Here is a 15,135-nt window from a genome sequence, read left to right on the forward strand (position 1 = left end):
CACCAGCTTCACACGCCCCACTTGTTTTGTTGTTTTCTTTCCCATTTTTGATGTCTTCTCCACCTGAAATTCAACATAAACTCATTTCAAAGCAGTGTACTATGATATTCATCAATTAAGGCATGAATTGCAATGATCAAATGAGATTATGCCTCTTTTATGCTCCTTTTTATGTAACAAAAAGGGTAGATGATGTAAGTCATCAAGAATCCTGCATGTCCCAGAAAGCTTCTGATTGCCTTAACATTGGTGGGTGGTGGTAATTTCTCAATTACCTCTACCTTAGCTTGATCCACCTCTATTCCTTTATTCAAAATTTCATGCCTAAGGATAATTCCTTCAGTCACCATAAAGTAACATTTTTCCCAGTTTAAAACCAGGTTAGTCTCTTGGCACCTTTTTAGAACAAGTGCTAGATGATCAAGACAATAGCTGAATGACTCTCCAAATACTGAGAAGTCATCCATGAAGACTTCTAGAAAGTTTTCTACCATATCAGAGAAAATAGAGAGCATGCATCTCTGAAAGGTTGCAGGTGCATTGCACAGACCAAATGGCATGCTTCTGTAGGCAAATACTCCAGATGGACATGTGAATGGTGTTTTCTCTTGATCCTGAGGATCTACTGCAATTTGGTTATAGCCTGAATAGCAATCCAAAAAGCAGTAATAGTCATGACCTGCTAGTCTTTCTAGCATCTGGTCTATGAATGGTAAAGGAAAATGATCCTTTCTGGTGGCTGTATTAAGCCTTCTGTAGTCAATACACATACGCCACCCCGTAACTGTTCTTGTAGGAACCAGTTCATTTTTTTCATTATGATTCACTGTCATACCTCCCTTCTTTAGGACGACTTGGACAAGGCTCACCCAGGGGCTATCAGAAATAGGATAAATAATCCTAACCTCTAGTAATTTAGTGACCTCTTTCTACACCACTTCCTTCATGGCCGGATTTAGCCGCCTCTGTGATTGAACCACTGGCTTAGCATCATCCTCCAATAGGATATTGTGCATGCATCTGGCTGGGCTAATGCCCTTAAGATCACTTATGGACCACACAAGAGCTATCTTGTGTGTCTTTAGCACCTAAAGTAGTGCTTTTTCTTCTTGTGGTTCTAAGACAGAGCTTATAATCACAGGAAAAGTTGCATCCTCTCCCAGAAACACATATTTCAGGGATGGTGGTAGTGGTTTGAGCTCAGGTTTAGGAGGCTTATCCTCTTCCTGAGGAGTTTTCAGGGGTTCTTCTGTTTTCTCTGGTCCCTCCAAATCAGGCTGAACATCTTTAAAGATGTCATCTAGCTCTTATTCGAGACTCTCAGTCATATTGACTTCTTCCACCAGGGAGTCAATAATATCAACTCTCATGAAGTCTTTTGATCTGTCTAGATGCTGCATAGCTTTGACAGTATTCAACTTAAACTCATCCTCATTGACTCTCAGGGTCACCTCCCCTTTTTGGACATCAATGAGGGTTCGTTCAGTTGCTAGGAAAGGTCTTTCTAGAATGAGAGTTGCACTCTTGTGCTCCTCTATTTCCAGCACTACAAAGTCAGTGGAAAAGGCAAATGGCCCAATCTTGACAATCATGTCTTCAATTACGCCTGATGGATATTTAATGGAGCCATCAGCAAGTTGGAAGCATGTTCGGGTTGGTTTGACTTCTTCAGTCAAGCTAAGCTTTCTGATAGTGGATACGTGTATTAGGTTGATACTTGCCCCAAGATCACATAGTGCTGTCTTGGTACAAGTACCCTCTAATGTGCATGGTATCATAAAGCTTCCGGGATCTATAAGTTTCTCTGGTAAGCTTTTCAGAATGACTACACTGCATTCTTCAGTGAGGAAAACTTTTTCAGTTTTTCTCCAATCCTTCTTATGACTTAAGATCTATTTTATAAACTTATCATAAGAGGGTATTTGCTCAAGTGCCTCTGTAAACAGGATCTTTATTTCAAGAGTCTTGAGATAGTCTGCAAAGCGGGCACATTGTTTATCTTGTTCCGCTTGGTGGAGTTTCTGAGGATAAGGCATCTTGGCTTTATATTCCTCAACCTTAGTTGCTGCAGGTTTATTTCCTATAGAGGAGGTTGGAGAAGCCTTCTTAGGAGGGTTACTATCAGCACTTGCAGGTGTCTGATCCCTCATTGGCGTTTGAACGCCAGGGTTAGCGGTCGGATGGGCGTTCAACGCCAGTTTTCCACCCTTTTCTGGCGTTTGAACGCCAGAACTGGACATGGACTAGGCGTTTAATGCCAGTTTTTCACCATTTTCTGGCGTTTGAATGCCAGAAGTGGCCATCCACTAGGCATTTAACGCCAATTTTTCACCCTTTTCTGGCATTTGAATGCCAGAATTATTCCTCTTTGGGCTCTTACTGTCCTCAGAGGGATTTTGTGCAGTGGTTTGCTCATCCTCTGTCAGTTGTTCCTTCCTTGACTTTCTGTTGCCTTGAATTGAGACATTTAATGTCTTTCCACTCCTTAATTGAACGGCTTGGCAGTCTTCTGTTATTTGTCTGGATAACTGCTGTTTTGTTTGATTCAATTATTTTTCCATACTTTGGTTAGTGTTCATACCCTGACCGGGCTCCTCCAACTCGGCAAATCTATGAAAAGTCCGACCTCGTCCTAAGGCCCACGCCTAGAGGTCGGACCTCGGACAACAAAGCAAGGAAGGCCCATCAAAAGGAACGCAGCCCAAAACCTAAAGGCCGAAAAGGCCTAGCAAAGGCGGTTCCACAAAGATAGGGATAAAACTCCCGAAAGATAAGATAAGATAAGAATATCTTATCCAGGGAAGATCACGGCCAAACTACTATAAATAAATACACTGGAGCACCCAGGTATGACACACATTCCACATTCTACACATATCTGCTTGGACCCATGCTAACTTAAGCATCGGAGTGTCATTGCAGGTACAACCACCAACCACTCTACATATCAAGCTCGGGTCCCTGACCCCCACCTCGGGCCTCTCCAGACGACCGAGCTATACGTTTCAGGTAACCCTCGGAACATTGGCGCCGTTGCCGGGGACCTGGAAGTCATCCCTCTATCATGGCGGACGACCCTCTCAACAATGACCACGCTGCATCTGAACAAGAGGACGAAATTGACACCGGAGAACGACCGGACAGCCCTCTATCACCACGCACTCCGGAGGAAACAAACAGAATCGCCCAAAGACATCACTCCCGAACAAAGATCCACAAAATTCCGAAAAAGAGAAGAACTCGGAGATTCTAGAAACAGTTCGGGCACAACAAGACCGACTAAAACAACTCGAAGAGGACATAAAGAAGCAGAAAGAAACTGAACAAGATCTGAGAAGGGAGGCTCGAAAGCGCAGAGAATTAGAAGAAAAACTGCGGAAAATAGAGGCCGACCTGAAAGATCGAACAGAACACGGCACCACCCCCGAAGGCAACCATGATCCCTTCACGCGAGAGATCATGAAGGAGAAGGTGCCGCGAAACTTCAAACCACCCGACATGGATCTCTACGACGGCACCACCGATCCAAGTCACCACCTCAGCAACTTCAGAAGCAGAATGTACCTAGTCGACGCCTCCGACGCGATTCGGTGCAAAGCCTTCCCCACCACTCTCACCAAATCAGCCATGAAGTGGTTCGACAACCTGCCACCAAGATCAATCACCAGCTTCGAAGACCTAACCAAAAAATTCCTAACAAGGTTCTCTATTCAAAAGGACAAGACAAAACATGCCCCCAGTCTACTCGGGATCAAGCAAGGTAACCAAGAAACTCTCCGAGAATACATGGAGCGATTCAACAAAGCTTGCCTGGACATACAACACTTGCCCACTGAAGCAGCCATCATGGGACTAGCAAACGGCCTAAAAGAGGGACCGTTTAGCCAATCCCTATCCAAACGCTACCCGACCTCCCTATACGAGGTGCAGGAGCGGGCAGAAAAATATATCAACATGGAGGAAACCTCCCAGCTAAGAGACTCTTCTAGGAAGGAATCAACTTACCCACTCCGAGATCGGGATCGGGAACAGAAGAAAAAAGAAGACCCTAACTCGGACAAGCCACGAAAGTACCACAACTACACCCCCCTCCGAGTCTCCCTGGTAGACGTCTACAGAGAAGTATGCCACACCGAAAAGATCCCACCGCCCCGACCGCTAAAACACAAGAGAGCGGGAAGAGATCGGTCCGAATACTGTGAATATCACAAGCTCTACGGTCATTCTACTAACGACTGCTACGACCTAAAAAACGTTATAGAAAAGCTGGCCAGAGAAGGAAAACTCGACAGATACATAGCAGAGAAAGGAGAAGAGACCAGGAAGAGAAGGCGGGGAGATAACGAAGGTCGGGCCGAACAAACCCCGCGAACCCCTGAAAGACACGTCCACATGATAAATGGAGGTTTTGCAGGCGGAGAAACATCCAGATCCTCGCGAAAAAGACACCTCAAAGAAGTCTATCATGTCCGAGAAGACAGCCCCTTGCCCGAGTTACCTACTATCTCATTTACCCGAGAAGATGCTCAAGGGATAATTCCCGGGCACGACGATCCAATGGTAGTCACCATTATCCTAGCAAACGCCAACTTACATCGAACCCTGATTGACCAGGGAAGCTCAGCAGATATCCTGTTCAAAACGGCATTCGACAAGCTCGGACTTGAAGAAAAAGAACTAAAAGGCCTATCCCACCGACCTATTTGGGTTAGGGGATACCCCGATCCATCCCTTAGGATACATCCCGCTACACACTACCTTTGGAAGAGGCGAGCAATCTAAAACATTAAGCATCGACTACATTATAGTCGACGTCACTTCGGCATACAATGCCCTCATTGGGCGACCGACCCTAAACAGACTGGCAGCTATAGTCTCGACCCCACACCTCTGTATGAAGTTCCCTACCGCAAAAGGAATCGCTACCCTAAAAGGCGACCAAAAACTTGCGCGACGATGCTACAACGAAAGCCTGAGCCTAAAAGGGAAGGAGGTCAACACGATAGAACTCGGACGAGTGCAGTCCCGAGAAGATCTTCGACCACAACCAGAGGGAGAGACCGAAAAGGTCCAGATTGGGAACACACCTGAAAAAATAACAAACATAGGAGCGAACCTCAAAACGGGCCTAAAAGAGGAACTCATAACCCTCTTAAAGGAGAATTCCGACCTCTTCGCCTGGAAAGCCTCCGACATGCCAGGCATAAGCCCCGACCTGATGTGCCATAAGCTATCAGTTTACCCGGGATCCCGACCTGTCCAACAAAGACGCCGGAAGCTCGGTCCCGAGCGCATGCAAGCGATAGAAGAACAAGTACAGGCACTACTAGATGCAGGGTTCATTAGGGAAGTAAAATACCCCCTATGGCTTGCAAACGTGGTCCTGGTAAAAAAGCCCAACGGAAAATAGAGGATGTGCGTCGATTACACAGACCTCAACAAAGCCTGCCCCAAAGACCCATATCCACTACCAAACATCGACGCCTTAGTAGACGCAGCCTCAGGCTACAGATATCTCTCCTTCATGGACGCATACTCGGGATACAATCAAATCCCGATGTACGGACCCGACCAAGAAAAGATCTCGTTCATAACCCCAAGGGCAAACTACTGCTACGTAGTAATGCCCTTCGGGCTGAAGAACGCAGGGGCAACCTACCAGAGGCTAATGAACAGAGTGTTCTCAGAGCACATCGGACTACAGCTAGAGGTGTACGTCGACGACATGCTGGTAAAGACACAAGAAGACAGAAACTTGCTGACCGACCTTGCCAGCATCTTCGGCACCCTCAGAAAACACAACATGAGACTTAACCCGACAAAGTGCACCTTCGCCGCAGAAGCCGGAAAGTTCTTAGGCTTCATGCTGACTCAAAGGGGCATCGAAGCGAACCCGGACAAATGTCAAGCAATACTCAATATGAAGAGCCCGACGTGTGTCAAAGAAGTACAACAACTGAATGGAAGGCTAGCTGCCCTATCAAGATTCTTGGCAGGATCAGCGATAAAATCACTACCTCTCTACTCGCTCCTAAAGAAAGGGAAACCCTTCTCATGGACCCCGGAGTGCGAAAAAGCCTTCCAAGAATTCAAGGAATTCCTCGGGTAGCCACCAATCCTAACCCGACCTTTAAAAGGAGAAGAACTCGTACTATACCTCTCGGTTGGAAATCGAGCAGTCGCCTCAGCATTAATACGCGAAAATGACCGAGGACAACACCCCATATACTTTGTAAGCAAGGCACTACAAGGGGCCGAATTAAACTATCAGAAGATAGAAAAATTCGCCTACGCCCTAGTGTTCACAGCTCGGAGGCTCCGTCCCTACTTTCAAGCCCACACCATCAAAGTCCGGACAAACCAACCCATGAGACACATCCTGCAAAAAACGGACCTGGCAGGACGAATACTACAATGGGCGGTAGAATTGTCCGAGTTCGACCTCCACTATGAAGCCCGGACTGCCATAAAATCTCAGTATCTAGCCGACTTCATCGCAGAATACACTGAGACCCCTGGAACCCCACTCTCATGGAACCTGTATGTCGACGGGTCCTCAAACAAAACAGGAAGCGGAGCCGGGGTTATACTCGAAAGCGACCAAGGAACGCGGATAGAACTATCCCTAAAATTCGAGTTCCAGGCTTCGAACAACCAAGCCGAATACGAGGCCCTACTAGCAGGTCTAAAGCTAGCCGAAGAGGTCGGAGCCCAGAGAATCACGATCTTCAGCGACTCCCAGGTCGTCACGTCACAAGTAAATGGAAGCTACCAGGCCAAAGATCCAACTATGAAAAAATACCTGGACCAAACACAGGCACAATTACGCCACTTTTCAGAAATACAGATCCAGCACATACCTCGGGAACAAAACGCCCGGGCAGACGCCCTCTCAAAACTCGCCAGCACCAAGCCCGAAGGTAACAACAGAAGTCTCCTCCAGGAAACCTTACAATCTCCCTCCGTGATAAGAGAGGAAGAAACGCTAAATATATCCAACCAACAGCAAGGATGGATGACCCCCATACTCAACTACCTGAAGACGGGAACTCTCCCCACCGAAAGAAAGGAAGCTAAAAGACTCACGAAAGACGCCCAGAATTATACACTAATTCACGACGTATTATACAGAAGAGGATTCTCAAACCCCCTCCTTAGGTGCGTCCCGACCTCAGAAACAAAGAGCGTCCTCGAAGAAGTCCACGGAGGCATGTGTGGGAACCATCTCGGAGCTCGGGCATTATCCAAGAAAGTAGTCCGAGCCGGATTCTACTGGCCGACCTTGCAAAGAGACGCAACGGAATTTGTGAAAATATGCCCCCTGCCAAAAACACGCCAATTTTCACAAGGCACCACCCGAAGACCTTATCAGCGTCACCGCACCATGGCCCTTCGCAAAATGGGGACTTGACCTACTCGGCCCGTTTCCCCAAGGACCGGGGCAAGTCAAATACCTCATAGTAGGGGTCGACTACTTCACAAAGTGGATCGAAGCTGAACCCTTAGCCACCATTACGGCTCAGAAAAGTCGCAAATTCCTATACAAAAATATTGTCACAAGGTTCGGAGTCCCCTACTCCATCACAACAGACAATGGAACACAGTTCACGGACACAAGTTTTCAGAACTTGGTGGCCGAACTAAAAATCAAACAGCAATTCACCTCAGTCGAGCACCCACAAGCCAATGGACAAGCAGAGGCTGCAAATAAAGTCATCTTGGCCGGGTTAAAACGGAGACTCCAAGAGGCCAAAGGGGCATGGGCCGAAGAGCTCCCCCAGGTACTATGGGCATATCGGACAACTCCACACTCTACAACGGGAGAATCGCCATTCCGACTAGCTTATGGGATGGAGGCAATGATTCCTATCGAAATAGAGGAAGGGTCACCTAGAACCATCTTCTACAACGAAAAGGGTAACCCACAGGCACAAAGGGAAGAACTCGACCTCCTCCCCGAGGTCCGAGAAAGAGCTCGGATCCGAGAAGAAGCCTTAAAATGGCGAACGGCCCTCAGATACAACCAGAAAGTAATAAAACGAAGCTTCTCCACTCACGACCTAATTCTAATCCGAAATGACATCGGAACACAAAAGTCGGGAGAAGGAAAGCTAGCTGCAAATTGGAAAGGACCCTACAAAGTAACAGAAGTCTTAGGAACAGGCTATTACAAGATATCCGACCTAGAAGGCAATGAACTGCCCAGGGCCTGGCACGCCTGTAATCTAAGACGATACTACAGCTAGAAAAATTTGACCCGAGGTGTACTCTTTTTCCCTACAAGGGTTTTTTAATGAGACACCCGGTCAAGTAAAGCACCCGACCTAGTCAAGGGTAAACACTCTGTAAATATTCTTTCTTTTTTAATACTAATCAAATTTTTCTATTTTCTTTTTTTTTTCTTCCTCATGATGAAACAAATCCTAGAAAGTACCCCGCCAAGGCGCATTAATTTATGCTCGGCAAAACGCAAAAAATCATTTGCCAAAAAAGACCACACAAGGTCGGCAAAGATAAAGCGACGAGGTTCAAATTAATGTGAGAAGTTATAAACGCAACTCTGAAAAGGCTCAAAAAAGCCAAATAAAAAGAGATTACAAAAATAACTTAAAAGGCCGACCAACGACAAGGTCGGACCCAACAAAGGGAGGTACTCGAACGCCCGAGGTCCGAGAAAAAGCCCGGACCCAAGAAAGAAGCCCTAAAATGGCGAAAGCAAAGATTTCGAAAACGCTTACTAAAAAGTTGCTATACAAAACAACTAAAAAGTACAAGCGAAAAAACGAAATCAAAGGAAAGGGTAAAGAAAAAGTTTCAAGCGCTAGCTAAAAAGTTGTTAACCAAAAACAACTAAAAAGCATAAAAGCGGAACAAAAGGTCAAAACGCGAACAAAACACCACATAATAAGCTAAAAAGTTACTACAAGTAGCTAAAAGCAGAAAGGCGTCCAAAGCGTTTACAGAAAACATCCAAAAAACAAAAAGAGCCCACAGGCCGGGCAAAAATCAAAGATTACAGAGGATCAAGGTCCTTTCCGGACTCCACATCAACAGAAGGCTGCGGAGGAAACATAGAAATCGGGACTGCATCGACAGCACCGTCATCCCGGTTTGAAACCTCCACACCAGATCCATCCCCGGCCAAAGATGAAGTCGGGTTCACAACCGGAACTTTGGGGTCGGACACCGGAACCTCATCCTCGTTGGGAGCAGGGACAATCTTTCCCTCCACAACAACATTATCCGTACTAAATAAGCTCAGATCCAGATCAGGAGCAAGAGCCCGGACCTGAGCCTTCAGATTTTCAAACATAGCATCCATACCCTTGGCCACATGACCTTCTAGCTCGTAAAAATCATCCTGAGCAGACTGCAACCTCTCCTTTGTCTCCACAAGCTCGGCGTATATCCGAGTATAATTCTCCGTCGCCGCCTTCGCCATCTCCTCAGATGCTTTCGCTGCCGCCACCGCCGCGGTAGCTTTAGCTTTCTCTTTCTCCAAAGAGGCCTCCAGCTCAGTAATCCTAGCAGCCTTCAGCTCACTAATCTTCTCGAACTCGGACTGAGCCTTCTCAAGTCGGGAGCTGGTCGCGCTAATGGGAGATTTCTTGAACTCCCGGGCAATAGCAGCATGAAGACTGGCCATCCGGACACAGCTCCGCGCCATATACTGAAAATGGTGCTCCATAGACACATCATCAGTAGAAATAAAAGTCTGAGTGAGAATATGCTGTTCAATCCAACCAAGAGCATCGAAATCCTTATCGTTAAAACCCGCAAGCTCTTGAGAGGTCTTCTGCTTCTTGGGAGGAGGACCCGAGAACGGAGGAGGAGAAGAGGTAGCGGGCCCAGAGGTCGGAGGATCTTGATTTATAGCTCGGAACTGGAGAGTCGGAATAGTCTTTGACCGAGTAGTGACACCCACAGTAGTCTTCTCCGGAGAAGATCGGGCAGAAGCCCCCCCAGCCTCAATATTCCGAGCAGCCACAGACTTCTTCGTCCGACAAAGGTACTTCATGGAATCCGCCTGAGAAGACATCTCTGCAGAAATAAAAGAAAAGGATTACCACAACAGAAATTCCACCAAAACAAGCAAAGCCAAAAATACTAAAAAAGATGAATCTCGGAGAGGTCGGGAACTACCTAACTCGGAACGGAGAAGGCTTGGATCTCCCAACATTTTCTTCGTGTCCAAGTGAGGTGCCCGACCCCATAAACTGCTCACCACACCCACAAAAGCCTGCTCAACCTCATCTAGACTCTCAAAGGTATACTTAACAGACACTACATTCTCCTGCCAACAAAGAGGAAAGGAAGGCTCCCCACTCTCATCTAGAAAGAAAGGTCGGGCGTCTCCAGTAGCCCGGACCTTGAAATAAAAGTTCTTAAAATCATGAAAGGACTCATCATAAAGGGTACAAAACTTCCTTCCCTGGTTAGCCCTAAAAGAGACCCAAGATACCTTCCCTCCACCCGAACCCGGCTTCGTCAACACAAACAAGTAGGAAAAAAGAGAAATAGAGGGAGCGACGCCCAAAAACTGACACAAAAGTTGAAACAGCTTTAAGAACGCCCAAGAATTCGGATGGAGCTGCGTAGGGGCAAGGTTACAAGACCATAACACCTCGGACTCCAGGTCGGTAAAAGGAAGTCGGACACTCAGCTTAGAGAAAAAACAATCATAAGCATAAAAGAAGAGCTTCTCGGAACTATCTAGGGGCGGGAAGCACACTCTCTCCTCAGAATCCGGGGCTACTAGTTCATAATCCCTCTCAGACTCTCTATTTTCACATATGCTACAGTGCCTACGGAACCTAGCTAAATACTCAGAATCTACCACAGAAGGGACTTTTAGAGGAAGAGGGTCTACCCAACCAAGACCACTTGGAATCTTGGTCGACATCGCTTGAAGAACCTTTCGAGACATAAAACTCTTACCTACAAAGAAGAATACAACAGCAAGCAAAAATCACATAAAAGCAGACAGCAAAAACCCATTCAGCAAAGCAAGAAACAAAAACCCAACGAAGAAAATGAGGCAACCCGGAACAAAATACCAGAGAACGAAAAAGAGCCCCCCCCATATGCAAACAACAAGCAATGGCGGCACCTCTTTTTGGGGCAACCCAGGCATAAAGAAAAAGAAACAAACAAGAGCCACACAAAGAACAGAAGCATATGATCACAAGAAAAGAGAAACATAGGAACAAACCTGGAAGAAAGAAAACGAAGGCGAAGAGCTCCGAAGCAAGGAGAACGAAACGGCGGCGCAGAGGAAACCCCGGAAAGATTCGGGGAAGAAGAACTAAGAGAGAGAAGAAGCAGTGCTCGAAAAAGGAGACGGCGAAACTTAGAAAAACAGGAAGGAACAGAATAAACGAAGAAAAAGGAAGGGAGCAAATAAATAATGCCTTCACAGAGCCCGAACGGAAATCGAGGAGAAACGGTAAAAAGCAATAAATGCAGGAACGGCCATTTTTGAATTTTGAAAAACTACTATGCCCGAGCTCGACCTCCAAAAAAAAGGAACGAACTCGGGCAGGGGCACTGTTCATACCCTGACCGGGCTCCTCCAACTCGGCAAATCTATGAAAAGTCCGACCTCGTCCTAAGGCCCACGCCTAGAGGTCGGACCTCGGACAACAAAGCAAGGAAGGCCCATCAAAAGGAACGCAGCCCAAAACCTAAAGGCCGAAAAGGCCTAGCAAAGGCGGTTCCACAAAGATAGGGATAAAACTCCCGAAAGATAAGATAAGATAAGAATATCTTATCCAGGGAAGATCACGGCCAAACTACTATAAATAAATACACTGGAGCACCCAGGTATGACACACATTCCACATTCTACACATATCTGCTTGGACCCATGCTAACTTAAGCATCGGAGTGTCATTGCAGGTACAACCACCAACCACTCTACATATCAAGCTCGGGTCCCTGACCCCCACCTCGGGCCTCTCCAGACGACCGAGCTATACGTTTCAGGTAACCCTCGGAACAGTTAGCATCCTTGGTTTCTTGTAGCATTTCCTTAAATTCTGCTAGTTGTTCTGTTAGATAACATAATTGTTGATTGAATTCAGCAACTTGTTCTGGATGACTAAGTTCAATGGATACTGCCTTAGCCTCTTCTTTCATGGAGGACTCACTACTTAAGTATAGATGCTGATTTTTAGCAATTGTATCTGAGCTTTTGAGCTTCTTCAATTGTTTTTCTCATGTGTATAGATCCACCAGCTGAGTGGTCTAGAGATATCTGGGCTTTTTCTGTAAGCCTGTAGTAGAAGATGTCTAACTACACCCACTCTAAAAACATTTCAGAGGGGTATTTCCTTAGCATCTCTCTGTACCTCTCCCAAGCATCATAAAGGGATTCATGATTCTCTTGTTTAAAGCCTTGGATGTCCAGCCTTAGCTGTGTCATCCTTTTTGGAGGGAAATATTGATTTAGGAATATGTCTGATAACTGTTTCCATGTTCTTATGCTTGCTATGGGATGGTTATTTAGCCACCTCTTAGCTTGATCTTTTACAGCAAATGGAAACAATAATAGTTTGTAGACATCCTGATCTACTTACTTATCATGTACTATGTCAGCAATTTGTAAGAACTGTGCCAGAAACTCAGTAGGTTCTTCCTGTGGAAGACTGGAATACTGGCAATTTTGCTGCACCATGATAATGAGCTAGGGGTTTAGCTCAAAATTGCTAGGTTTGATGGGGGGGTATACAGATACTACACCCATATGAAGCAACAGTGGGGTTAGCATATGACCCCAGAGTCCTTTTGGAGTGTTCATTCCCACTTAGGCCCATGATGGAGAAAGGGAGATGATGTGAGACAAAATTAAAATAAAATAAAATAGAAAAAAAATCAAACAAAAATTTCGAAAATTAGAAAAGTAAATAAAAGAAAATTTGAAAATTAAAATAATTAATTAATTAAAAAAGGATTTTAAAAGATTTTTGAAAAAATTAAAGTAGATAGAATTTGTAAAATTGAAATTTTGACTAAATCAATCCTAATATATTCGAAAATTATGACCAATTAAAGGAAAGGATATTTTTTTATTTTTTTTTTGAATTTAATGAGGAAAGAGAAAAATAACAAAGTGACACCAAACTTAGAATTTTTTTTTTAGATTAAAACAAGGAAAGCAAACAAGAAAACTTTGAATGTCAAGATGAACACCAAGAACACTTTGAAGATAAAGATGAACACCAAGAACAAATTTTGGAAATTTTTAAGAAAAATAAAAACAATAAAGGACACCAATAATTCAAAAATATATAAGATAGAAAAGCAAAAGACACCAAACTTAAAACATGAAACTAAACTCAAAGAAAAAAATAAAAAATTAGTAAAGAAAAATAAGATTTTTGAAAAATTTTTGAAAAGAAAATAGAAGACTCAAATTTAGTGACTATAAACCAAAAAGAAATTTTTTTTTCCTAATCTAAGCAACAAGATGAACTTTCAGTTGTCCAAACTCGAACAATCTCCGGCAACGGCGCCAAACACTTTTGCAATTCCACACAACTAACCAGCAAGTGCATTGGGTCGTCCAAGTAATACCTTACGTGAGTAAGGGTCGATACTACGGAGATTGCTAGCTTGAAGAAATCTATGGTTATCTTATTATTCTTAGTCAGGATATCAATAACAATTCTCAGTTTTACTTGTAAAAAGTAAAAGAACATGAAATAAAGAGTACTTGTTAGGCAGTAATAGAGAACATATTGGGGTTTTGGAGATGCTCTGTCTTCTGAATCTCTGCTTTCCTACTATCTTCTTCTTCACGCACGCAAGGCTCTTTCCATGGCAAGCTGTATGTTGGTGGATCACCGTTGTTAATGGCTACTTGCCGTCCTCTTAGTGAAAATGGTCTATGTACATGGCTAATCATCTGTCGGTTCTCATTTGTGTTGGAATAGGATCCATTGATCCTTTTGCACGCTGTCATTGCGCCCAACATTTATGAGTTTGAAGCTCATCAAAGTCATCACTTCCCAGATCCTACTCGGAATACCACAGACAATGCTTATACTTTCCGGATCTCAGGAATGCTGCCAATTGATTCTAGCTTATACCATGAAGACTCTGATCTCACGGATTTGAATGCTTTATTGTCAGGAGAGGCAATCAAACTCATGAACCAGGAGCCCAAGAGATATACACTCAATCTAAGGTAGAACGGAAGTGGTTGTTAGGAACGCGTTCATAGGTTGAGAATGGCGATGAGTGTCACGGATCATTACATTCATCATGTTGAAGTGCAAATGAATATCTTAGAATAGAGGCAAGCGTGATTGAATGAAAAACAGTAGTAATTGCATTAATCCATTGAGACACAGTAGAGCTCCCCACCCCCAACCATGGAGTTTAGAGACTCATGCCGTAAAAGATACAAAATTTAGATGTAAAATGTCATGAGGTACAAAATGCATCTCTAAAAGTAGTTTTTATACTAAACTAGTAACCTAGGTTTACAGAAAATGGGTAAACTAAGATAGATAGTGCAGAAATCCACTTTTGGGGCCCACTTGGTGTGTGTTTGGACTGAGCATTGAAGCTTTTACGTGCATAGACTATTCCTGGTGTTAAATGCCAGCTTTGTTGCCAGTTTGGGCGTTTTACTCCAACTTTTATGCCAATTTTGGTGTTTAACGCCAGAAAAGGGTAAAAAAACTAGCATTTAAACGCCAGTTTGCGCTATCAAATCTTAAGCAAAGTATGGACTATTATATATTTTTGGAAAGCCCATGATGTCTACTTTCCAACGAAATTAGGAGCGCGTCAATTGGACTTCTATAGCTCCAGAAAATCCATTCCGAGTGCAAGGAGGTCAGAATCCAACAACATATGTAGTCCTTTCTCAACCTCTGAATCAGATTTTTACTCAGGTCCCTCAATTTCAGTTAAAAAATAGCTGAAATCACAGAAAAACACACAAACTCATAATAAAGTTCAAAAATGTGATTTTTGCATAAAAACTAATAAAAATATACTAAAAAGTGACTAAAGCATACTAAAAACTATATGAAAATACCACCAAAAAGCATATAAAATATCCGCTCATCAACCATACTTCATAGAATAGTTTTTAGGAGTAGTTTTAGAGTAGTTTAGTTTTAG

Source organism: Arachis stenosperma, chromosome 2, assembly GCF_014773155.1.
Source record: "Arachis stenosperma cultivar V10309 chromosome 2, arast.V10309.gnm1.PFL2, whole genome shotgun sequence".
Classification (NCBI taxonomy): domain Eukaryota; kingdom Viridiplantae; phylum Streptophyta; class Magnoliopsida; order Fabales; family Fabaceae; genus Arachis; species Arachis stenosperma.